Source organism: Oryctolagus cuniculus, chromosome 9 (genome assembly GCF_964237555.1).
Source record: "Oryctolagus cuniculus chromosome 9, mOryCun1.1, whole genome shotgun sequence".
NCBI classification, from domain to species: domain Eukaryota; kingdom Metazoa; phylum Chordata; class Mammalia; order Lagomorpha; family Leporidae; genus Oryctolagus; species Oryctolagus cuniculus.
Genome location: NC_091440.1, coordinates 108,848,404 through 108,858,935, shown reverse-complemented (window position 1 = coordinate 108,858,935; position 10,532 = coordinate 108,848,404).

Below are 10,532 nucleotides of genomic sequence, written 5' to 3'. Positions count from 1 at the left end.
CAGTGTTGTAGGGTTGGATGTGAGGATACAAATTCTTTCAGTTTCTGTTTGTCATGGAAGATCTTTATTTTACCTTCATTCATAAATGATAGTTTTGCAGGGTATAGTATTCTAGGTTGGCATTGTTTGTCTTTTAAAACTGGAATATATCATGCCATTGTCTCCTTGCCTGTAGTGTTTGCGATGAGAAGTCTGGGGTGAGTCTGATTAACTTACCCCTGAATGTGATTTGTCATTTCTCTCTGGCACATTTTAGGATTTGTTCTTTGTGTTTTACTGAACTGAATGTTGCCACATGTGTCATGGTGAATTTCTCTTGTTGTCTAACTTGTTGGGGCTCCTGAGTATTTGTTGCATTTGGTTGTTATTGTCAATTTGCCTCTGTTGGAAATTTTCTGATATTATTTCATTGAAAACACCTTCCAATCCATTCTCCCTTTCCACACCCTCAGGGACTCCTATTATCTGAACATCACTATACTTGATTGAATCTGTAGGTCTCCAACCATATTTTTTAATTTTCTAATTTCTTCTTCCTGTGTTTGATCTGACTGTATTATTTTTGGACGTTTGTCTTCGAGTTCCGATATTTGCTCTTCTATTTCATCTGTGCGATTTCTGAGGGATTCCACGGTGTTTTTTATATGGTCATTTGAGTTTTTCATTTCTAGTATTTCATTCTGGCTTCTCTTTAGGATCTCTAATATGTGGGCGTTCCTTTCGTTCAGATCTTGAATATGTTTCTAATTCTTTTTTTTTTTTTTTGACAGGCAGATTGGACAGTGAGAGAGAGAGAGAGACAGAGAGAAAGGTCTTCCTTTGCCATTGGATCACCCTCCAATGGCCGCTGTGGCCAGCATACTAAGCCAGCACACTGTGCTGATCCGAAAGCAGGAGCCAGGTGTTTATCCTGGTCTCCCATGGGGTGCAGGGCCCAAGCACTTGGGCCATCCTCCACTGTACTCCCTGGCCATAGCAGAGAGCTGGCCTGGAAGAGGGGCAACTGGGACAGAATCTGGTGCCTCCACCGGGAGTAGAATCCAGTGTGCTGGCGCCGCTAGGCAGAGGATTAGCCTGTTGAGCCGCGGCACTGGCCTTGTTTCTCATTATTTCTAAGTAATCAGATTATTAATTTTCTGAATTCTTTTTCTGGCATGATTTCAAATTCTACTTCTTCAGCCTCTATTATGGATGGTTTAGCCTGCTCCATTGGTAAGTTAATAGGTTTTTCTATATTCTTATTCTGGATTTTTCCTTTGTTCTTAGACATTTCTGTTTGGCTTAATTTTCAGGTTGATTTCCCTCTTTTATGGGCTGCTGTGAGTCTGTACCAATAGCCAGTATAAGCAGGCAGCTCTACCTTCTGGAGTTTGATTCTTTCTTTCTTTCTTTCTTTCTTTCTTTCTTTCTTTCTTTCTTTCTTTTTTGGTAACTTGAGTAGGCTGGTGTCAGGTCTTTGAGGTGCCAAGCTTCGCCTCTTGGGGCCGGTTTCCCTGTATCTTTGTTTGCACCAAAGTGCCTGGGCCTCATTGATCAGCATCCGCCCACTCACTGCGGCCCCTGCGCGAGGTGTGGGGAGTAGCTCCAAACCAACCTGGTCCCGCTACTAAAAGTTCCTCCTTCAGAGGGTGAAAGCAGAGGCCGCCCTCCTTTATGCCTGAATGTAAACTAACAAGATGGCTGCTCTCTGCCCGCTGCAGCTCTGATTGTGGGGGCGGGAGTGGAGACACCAAGGGATCCTGGCATGTTCAATCCCTCAGCTCATCCCCCTGGATTGAGCCCTCTTCCCGCAGGTGCTATTCACTTTGTTTTGATTTTGATTTCCTTCCTCACTGAATCATGCGTGTCTCACCTGTCCATCCCCGGGTGGGTCGGGGGTGGCGGCAGTGGCCACTGCGGTGGCGGCCCAGCCTTAATTTTAATGATTAGGTTAGTTTTCTGGAAATCCAGTCCTCGTATGAACAAAAATGGTAGACCAGAGTCTGCTTATCTCTGAAGTGCTCTAAATTCCTTATACCTTAATAGATGATGCTGCCTCTTTTATGAAATTCACTCAGGTTATCATAAAGAACAGTAGAAGAATAGAAAGACATAAAATTGAGCAATGGTAAGGTATGGGGGAAAGTGTGAATTCTTGTGAAAAGAGACTTGAGGATACATTTATTTCCTTAGAAACCTGAATAAATTATTTAGGATATTTTAGGGATTATTCTGTAACTTCCCACATTTATTATATTTTTTTTTTCTTTTTTGACAGGCAGAGTGGACAGTGAGAGAGAGAGAGACAGGGAGAAAGGTCTTCCTTTACCATTGGTTCACCCTCCAATGGCCACTGTGGTCAGCGCGCTGCAGCCAGTGCACCGCGCTGATCCGAAGTCAGGAGCCAGGTGCTTCTCCTGACTCCCATGGGGTGCAGGGCCCAAGGACTTGGGCCATCCTCCACTGCCTTTCCAGGCCACAGCAGAGAGCTGGACTGGAAGAGGGGCAACCAGGACAGAACCTGCGGCGCCCAGAATGGGACTAGAACCCTGGGTGCCAGCGCCACAGGCGGAGGATTAGCCAACTGAGAAGCCACGCCGGTCTATTCTATATTCTTTATCCCACCAGAATTACAAGAATATCAAGAAGAAATCTGAAACTAATTTTAAACATTTCATTTTGGTGGGCCAGTTTTTGGGGTGCCTGTGTTTCATATGGGAGTGCTTCGGTTTGAGTTTTATCTCCTGTCCCAATTCCAGCTTCCTGCTAATTCACACAGTAGGAGGTAAAAAGTGATGGCTTAAGAGGTTGAGGCCCTGACACTCATGTGGGAGACCTGCATTCTGGGCTCCTGGATACAGCCCTCGCTTCTCTATCCATATGGCATTTGGGGAATAAACAGGATGATGAGATTCCTCTCTCTCTCTCTCTCTCTCTCTCTCTCTCTGTGTGTGTGTGTGTGTGTGAAGTAAATAAATATATAACTTAGAATTGTGTTTGAGTTGTAGAATTCAGGCAAGGTGGGGAAAAATGGGACTCTTTTCACCTAGATGTTGCCTTGTGGATGAATGAGGAACAAAATGTGCTGGAATAATCAATGCAAAGGTTATGTGGATGTTCTTGCCTTGTATTTATTACCCTCACATTTCAGATTCACTAACAAAACCAAATGCCAATCAGAAGTTGTATGCTATTGTATTAGATGTTGAAGACAATGTTACTGTTTCAACGTTATGTTTCCTGAAGGACATTATGTACTTATTCAGAAACAAATAGAGAAGTTTATAGGGAAGACTTGCCAGAGTAGGAAACTTCTAATCCCTTGCAGTACTACTGAAGTGATATAGGTGAGAGCCCACCTTCTCTCCCTCTCCCACTTCTTCTCCTATTTCCTTCATAATTTCACTCTATTTGCTCTTTATATACACCTAGAAGATCACGTGACCTTAACTGTGCTTACAACATGAAAACATGGAGAACTAAAGAGTTTTCTTAGGTTGTTTGTCTTTGGTTGCACTGAAAATGTCCAAAGATATATTTACAAAGATGCTCACTGTAGTGTGCACCAGTAACAGCAAAAACTGAAACCAGCCGAAATGTCCATTGCTTGGGTATTGGTTAAAGAAGTCATGGTACAATCATAGAATGGTATAACATACCTTTTTACAAAGTAAAACAAAGTTCAAACCAAAGAAAAAATAACTATAAAAACAGCCAGCAACAAAATCCCTACAAAATTGATATATCTCTTTGAGTTGATGTGTAAGTTTCCTAAGAAATATGTTGTTTGAAATGAGAATACTGATATGTTGATAAAATATTGTTCTGTTTGTATTAGGGATTATATGTATTTATGTGCACATAAATATTTGCAAGAGCATGTTCAAAACAGTGAATGGTTTTGGCTTCTGTGAAGGTCATTGGGAGGTATTCTGAGATATGCTTTTAACATTTGGATTCATACTTTTTTGTCCATATAGATTTTTTAGCTATCCTCAGATATTAATGTAAAAGCAAATATTTGCCAGGCTAGATAACATTTGGTAGCCTTTATATTAGGTATCATATACAATCAGCACAAGTATGTACCCTTGCATTAGACTAAAGGAGAGCTTTTAGATACCTTTGAATTCACAGAGGATGTGTCCAAGGAAAGAAAGAAAGCAAATTTGAGTTATGTTGCCAGTTACATTTTGAGGCACAACTAAATCTTGCTACATCCGAGTTTCTGAAACCTAAGTTAAAAGTAGAGCTGCCTCTCCAGTCTCAATATGCAAGTAGAGAAATACAGAGATGAGACTGACAAAATGATAGGCCACAAGGATCCACTGAATAGTTATAGAAATGTTTATCATTCTCAGGGACAGAGCTGTGCATAGAATCATAGAGAAAAGGGGCCCAAACTCAAATGTCTTTGAGTATCTCCCCAAATTACATAAGTCCAGAGAGGAATTCTGGGGAAAAAATTAAGCAGTTGAGGGGCTCTTAGTACGGTGGAGGAGTGAGAATCCAGACAGAATCTGCCAGAGCTTACAATTATTCTTTGGGGAAAGGAGTACCTCTAGTCATAGCCTGAAACTCTTTTTTTAAAGAAAGCTTTTATTTAATAAATATAAATTTCATAGGTACAGCTTTTGGATTATAGTGGTTCTTCCCCCCATACCTGCCCTCCCACCCCAACTCCCATCTCATCTCCTACTCCCTCTCTGATCCCATTCTTCATTAAGATTCATTATTAATTATCATTATATACAGAAGATCAACTCTATACTAAGTAGATTTCAATAGTTTGCATCCACACACACAAAGAATTAAGTACTGTTTGAAGACTAGTTTTGCCATTAGTTCCCATGGTACAACTCATTAAGGACAGAGGTCCTACATGGGGAGCATGTGCACAGTGACTCCTGTTGTTGATTTAACAATTGACACTCTTATTTATGGCGGTAGTGATCACCTGAGGCTCTTGTGAAGAGCTGCCAAGGATATGGAAGCCTCTGGAGTTCACACTCAGTCAGTATTTAGACAAGGCCATAGTCAAAGTGCAAGTTCTCTCCTCCCTTCAGAGAAAGGTACCTCCTTCTTTGATGGCCCCTTTTCCACTGGGATCTCACTCACAAAGATCTTTCGTGTTGGTCATTTTTTGAGCCTGGATTTCTTTAAGGTACCTCATTGGCCGCTCTGCGAACTCCTTCAGAAAGGGAAGTGGGAGTGTCAGGGATGCAGCAACCATGAACTCAATGTACACAAGCCTGTTTTTGTCCTCTTTAGGATCCCTCAAATTTCCTGGTAAAATTAAGTGCTCTGGGTATTTCAAGGTCCTATTTTGCTATTCTTCTGCTGTTTGTCTTCTTTTTTTTGAACTGTTTGTCTTAAGTGCTTTGCTTCTGCTAATATGCTTTCTCAACAGGGGAAATCAGAGGTGAGTTTTGGGAGCAATCCTGAACATACTGCTCAGAGCACATTGAAATAGTCAACATTAGCAGGTGAAATATGAGAAATTGGATCCCTGGTATTTCTTTATCTCTATGAGAGAGAGACAATTTGATGCCATGAGTCTTTAAGTCTGAAATATGCCTGATGTGTGTTTGCCTCCTTTATCTGAACTGCACTCAGCCTGTCAGCATGACAGCAGTCATGCCCTATTTGGTTATGTAATATCTTCACAAATACACTTCTTTTTATTAGTCCTGCCATCTTCTGGTGCATTCTTCACAGCACAGTCAGGAAGATCTTTCCAGAATCACAAAACTTTGTCTTCTGTGGTTGAAATTCTTTAATGTGTTCCAATTATACTTGAAGTAAAGAATAAGTACATGGCTTGCAATGAGTACGCAACAGCCCTTATCCAGTCATGAGAACTGCGCAGTCCCATCTTTCTTTGTATCACCCTTCCTCCTCCTCCCAATCTGCAATTTTCTCCAATCCCTAATGAAAATCATAGCTCCCAGTTCCTGCCCATTTTTACACACTTTCATTCATCCTCTCAACTGGGTTCAGGACCAGCAGGGCCACTGAGAACAGGATCAGCAGCATCTTGCAAGACTCTGGAGTTGCTTCTGAGTGCGTGCTGGAAGACTCAGGGCAGCTCCCTCTAGAAAGAGGAGCAGAACAAGGGCACCTTTGAGCTCCATGCTGGGTGTACCTCCCCTTCCACATACACTAGGCTGATTTTGCTCACATCATGTCCACTGCATCCCTTACTTCTCTTTGGGACCAGAGGCCAGGAGGATGGGGTTGGGTGGAGGAGGTTAGTGTCTCATTTCTAAAAGGTTCAGTGTGTGACTTGGGCAAAGCTTTTGAAGTAACATTGTCCAGACTGGCAGCACAGCTATGAGTTTTGGTCATCATTTGATTTGCAGTCTGTTTTGTAAGTCCATTAATAGATCAGCCCTTCCTTTGCATAGCTTTTTGCATAAGGGTACACATTTGCAGTGATCCTATAGCCTGAAATGAAGATGGTCAATATTTTTTGCAGTTATAGTAGTCAACCACCATCACTCATGGTATGTGTACCTATGTGTATTGTCTTTAGATTAATTTTTGTTAATCTAAGGGTCATTTAGTTTAACTTTGAAATGGGTGATGATAACACACTTGTGCACACTTGATAGTGATGGATGTTGATCTCCAGCCAACTGACGTCCAGGATGCATTGTCTAAGAGTCCCTGGATCTTGTTCTAGTTAGGGAAATCTGGTGTTGTGGAACACCATGACCTAAAGTAATCTGTCCTAATTAATATATTTGGCGTTTTTGAAGCAAAAGTGCCCGCAACATCATCCTGTGATTCTTAAGTACCTGAAATGAAGGCACCCTTCCTGGAGTGAACCAAGGAATTTCATGTATCTAAGCCTTATTCTGAGATCCTCTTCTTGTTTAATTTGTTCAGCAAGATTCAGTTTGGGCCTTATTTATTCTAGAAAATATTTTATGCTTACCTATCCACAACTGATTATTTAATGGCTAGTGTATGTGCTTCAATAGGGAGTTTGGTATCCTCTTCAAAACACTGGCTTCCTAGTATGTAGTGGATTTCTATGCTGTCTACTTTCTCAATTGTTGTACAGTACAGAGTTTTTTTTCTGCAATATTTTTATGTTCATCATTTATCTGTTGCTTATTTTGTTGCTATTTTATCTTATGAATATATTCTCATTGTGGTCTTTTCCCCTCTTTTTGGCAATGCATTTTAAGAGGATTTCTTTATTTAATCCTGTCAATCAATGTCTATGGTCTTTTTTCGTGTGTGTGTGTGTGTGTGTGTGCATGTTTTAATCATCTGAAAACAAGGTATGCTGTTTCCAAAAGTCTTTTTAGGTAACTGCCTTGGCCAATAACTTCTCCGCTGCTGATTATGCTGTTCTGCCCTGTAGTTGCCTGTTCATCTTGTCCATGGATGATGTGCATCCGTCAGCATCACCCTCTGCTCCTTTTTATTTTGGGCGTTGTGTGAGTTTTCTGTTATTGTTTGGTTTTGTACAGAGTTAGTGATGTGTAGAGGATAGTTGGAGCAGGTACGGCAGGGAGGACCATGTGCTGATCTTCTGGGTGACTGGATCTTCTGCTATACACATAGATAAGCATGTCTGTACTGCTTGTTCTGAAGGGATGTATTGATATTATAGGGAGGATTGTTAGCAAGGTGTGGTTTTCTACCTGTAGTCAATTATATATCTTTGTTGAAGGTTTTTATTTAATGATTACAGATTTCATCTGTACAGCTTTTAGGGATATAGGTCAATTATATCTCTATTGCTTTCAAAGTACTCAGTCTCAGGAATTTTGTTATTATAGCAGAAAATGCCCCAAGATATTTTAGAAGGAACTAGATGAGTAGTTGGAAACTGTGGGAAGCAGATCAGTGCTGCAAGGGCATATGGCCTCTATGGGAGGAGGCAGACTGTAGCCACATTGGTCTAGAATGTCTCATGAAATTATTAGGATGACTGTATCGGGTTTCTCAGACATAATTTGAGAAAGCAAACTGGAGATGGTATGACCTGAGAAGTGGCTTGCAATAGACTTTCAGGTAGAATAGGGAGGTCAGAGAGAAGGAGCAGAGGAGAGCTAGACAGACTTGCTCACATTGTGTTGTAGCCTGCAGACAGGGTTGTCATGGTGTAAGGCATGCTTGACCGAGGTTGATGGACACTGGAGGAAAATAGGTGATTTCTCCAAATATAACTGAGCTCATGCCCTTTCTCTAACCTTTTCCAGTGTAAGCAATTAATGAACGAGATTAGTGTATCATGGAAGAATAAATTCAGCTTTGAAGCCACCAAACACGAACAAAACAGTGGTTATGGAAGACCTGAAAGGAAAGACTCTCAAGTAAGAAGGGTGGGGCTAAAGCAATGACCATGCTGTTGTCAAAAGCTTAGGAACCTTTAGCTGACTCGAAATCCAGAGCAATTCACTTGCCTTTTACTATGTGCATTAAATCTGAAACATCCCAAATAAATTATTGATTTCTATATATGAATATCTGCTCTTCTCACCACTATATTTCTTTTTTATTTTCTTTTTTCTTTTTTGCAGGCAGAGTTAGACAGTGAGAGAGAGAGAGAGAGACAGAGAGAAAGGTCTTCCTTTTCTGTTGGTTCACCCCCTAAGTGGCCGCAACAGCTGGAGATCTCCGGCCGGTGGGCTGTGCCGATCCTAGGCCAGGAGCCAGGTGCTCCCTCCTGGTCTCCCATGCGGGTGCAGGGCCCAAGCAGTTGGGCCATCCTCCACTACCCTCCCAGGCCACAGCAGAGAGCTAGATTGGAAGAGGAGCAACCAGGATAGAACCTGGCGCCCTAACCGGGACTAGAACCCGGGGTGCCGGTGTCGCAGGCAGAGGATTAGCCAAGTGAGCCATGGTGCCGGCCCTCACCACTATATTTCTTTGGTTGCTATTATAAAACAATGGCTGGGTGGCTAGCACAGGAGAAGTTTATTTTCATATAGTTCTGCAGGCTAGAAGCCCACATGCCTGGAAATCTTAAAGATACTTTCCTTGACCTATGTCATTAGGTAGTTACCAGAGTCAATTTCATCTGAGGCATCCCACCGTGGCTTCTAGGCAGTGGCCTTTGTATTGTGTCTGCACATACATGGGTTTCCTCTGGGTACGTGACTCTCAGAGATATCCTTGCAGGTCCACAGGTTTTCTTGTTAGGACAGCAGTCTGACTGGTTTAAGACCTGCTGTTACTGCATCATTTTTAACCTACTAGTGTCTTTAAAGATGTCTTCTACAAAGAGTAATTTTTCAAGCTACTAGGTCTGAAGGTTTCAGCTGTGAATCTTTTGGGGTAGGAACAATTCAGGTCATAACACTTCCCTCTCTTTACTCAGCTAATGACAGTTATTTCACCAGGTTGTTACACATATATAGTGGTCACTTTTGACTTCCTACTCCTACCCCTGTGGATTGCTCATTACCAAATCCAGATGTCTGTACCTCCAAATATATCCCATATTTGACCACTTGCATCATCTCTAATGCAAGGCTCTGGCTCTGGCTATGACTCTGTCCTGCAGGATTGAGCAGCCTGAGCCTGGTCTTGGTAACATTCCTGCCTCTGACACATCTCTTGTGAGTTCTGCTTACAACTCTTCAAAAGGCAATCTTTTAAAAAGATAAATCAGGGGCCGGCGCCAAGGCTCATTTGGTTAATCCTCTGCCTGTGGTGCCGTCATCCCATATGGGTGGCATGTTCTATTCCCGATTGCTCCTCTTCCAGTCCAGCTCTCTGCTGTGGCCTGGGAGGGCAGTGGAGGATGGCCCAAGTGCTTGGGCCCTGCACCTGCATGGGAGACCAGGAAGAATCACCTGGCTCCTGGCTTTGGATCGGCGCAGTGCAGGCCGTAGTGGCCGTAGCGGCCGTTTTGCGGGTGAACCAAGGGAAGGAATACCTTTCTCTCTGTCTCTCTCTCTCACTGTCTAACTCTATCTGTCAAATAAATAAACAAATAAGTAAAAGATAAATATGCTGCTTTCCTTGTTAAAAAACTCCCTAGGGATTGATTGCCCATTGCAATTGTATTTCCCTCTCTTTCTTGAAGTGTGATCAGTTCTCTGAGTGCTATATAGAACACAGAGCCTAGCACTAGGTTGTCTGGAGCAACAATGTAACTCTGTCTTCAGCAGGATAGATGAACATTGGCAGCATGAATAGCTTGTGCTGAGAGTGAATGTGCATTCATAAAGTATCTGGCAGTCTTCAAGGTTTTCATCACTCTACACTCACTCACTGACTTACCCAGAGCATCCTTCAGTCATGTGAGTGCCAATCATGGTAATTTCCCTATACATGTGTAATATTTTAAAGTCATTTATATACATTTTTACTGTGCCATTGTATGTTCAGATAGGTTTAATACACACATGCTCACTGTTGTGTTACAGTTACTTCAGTATTATATATAGTACTTGGATGCATATATATGTAGTCTCAGTGTGATTAGCTGTACCATATTGCCTATACATTTAAATGCATTCTATTAAAAAAAAAAAAGAAAGGCTGGTGCCATGGTTCACTTGGCTAATCCTCCTCCTGCAGCACTG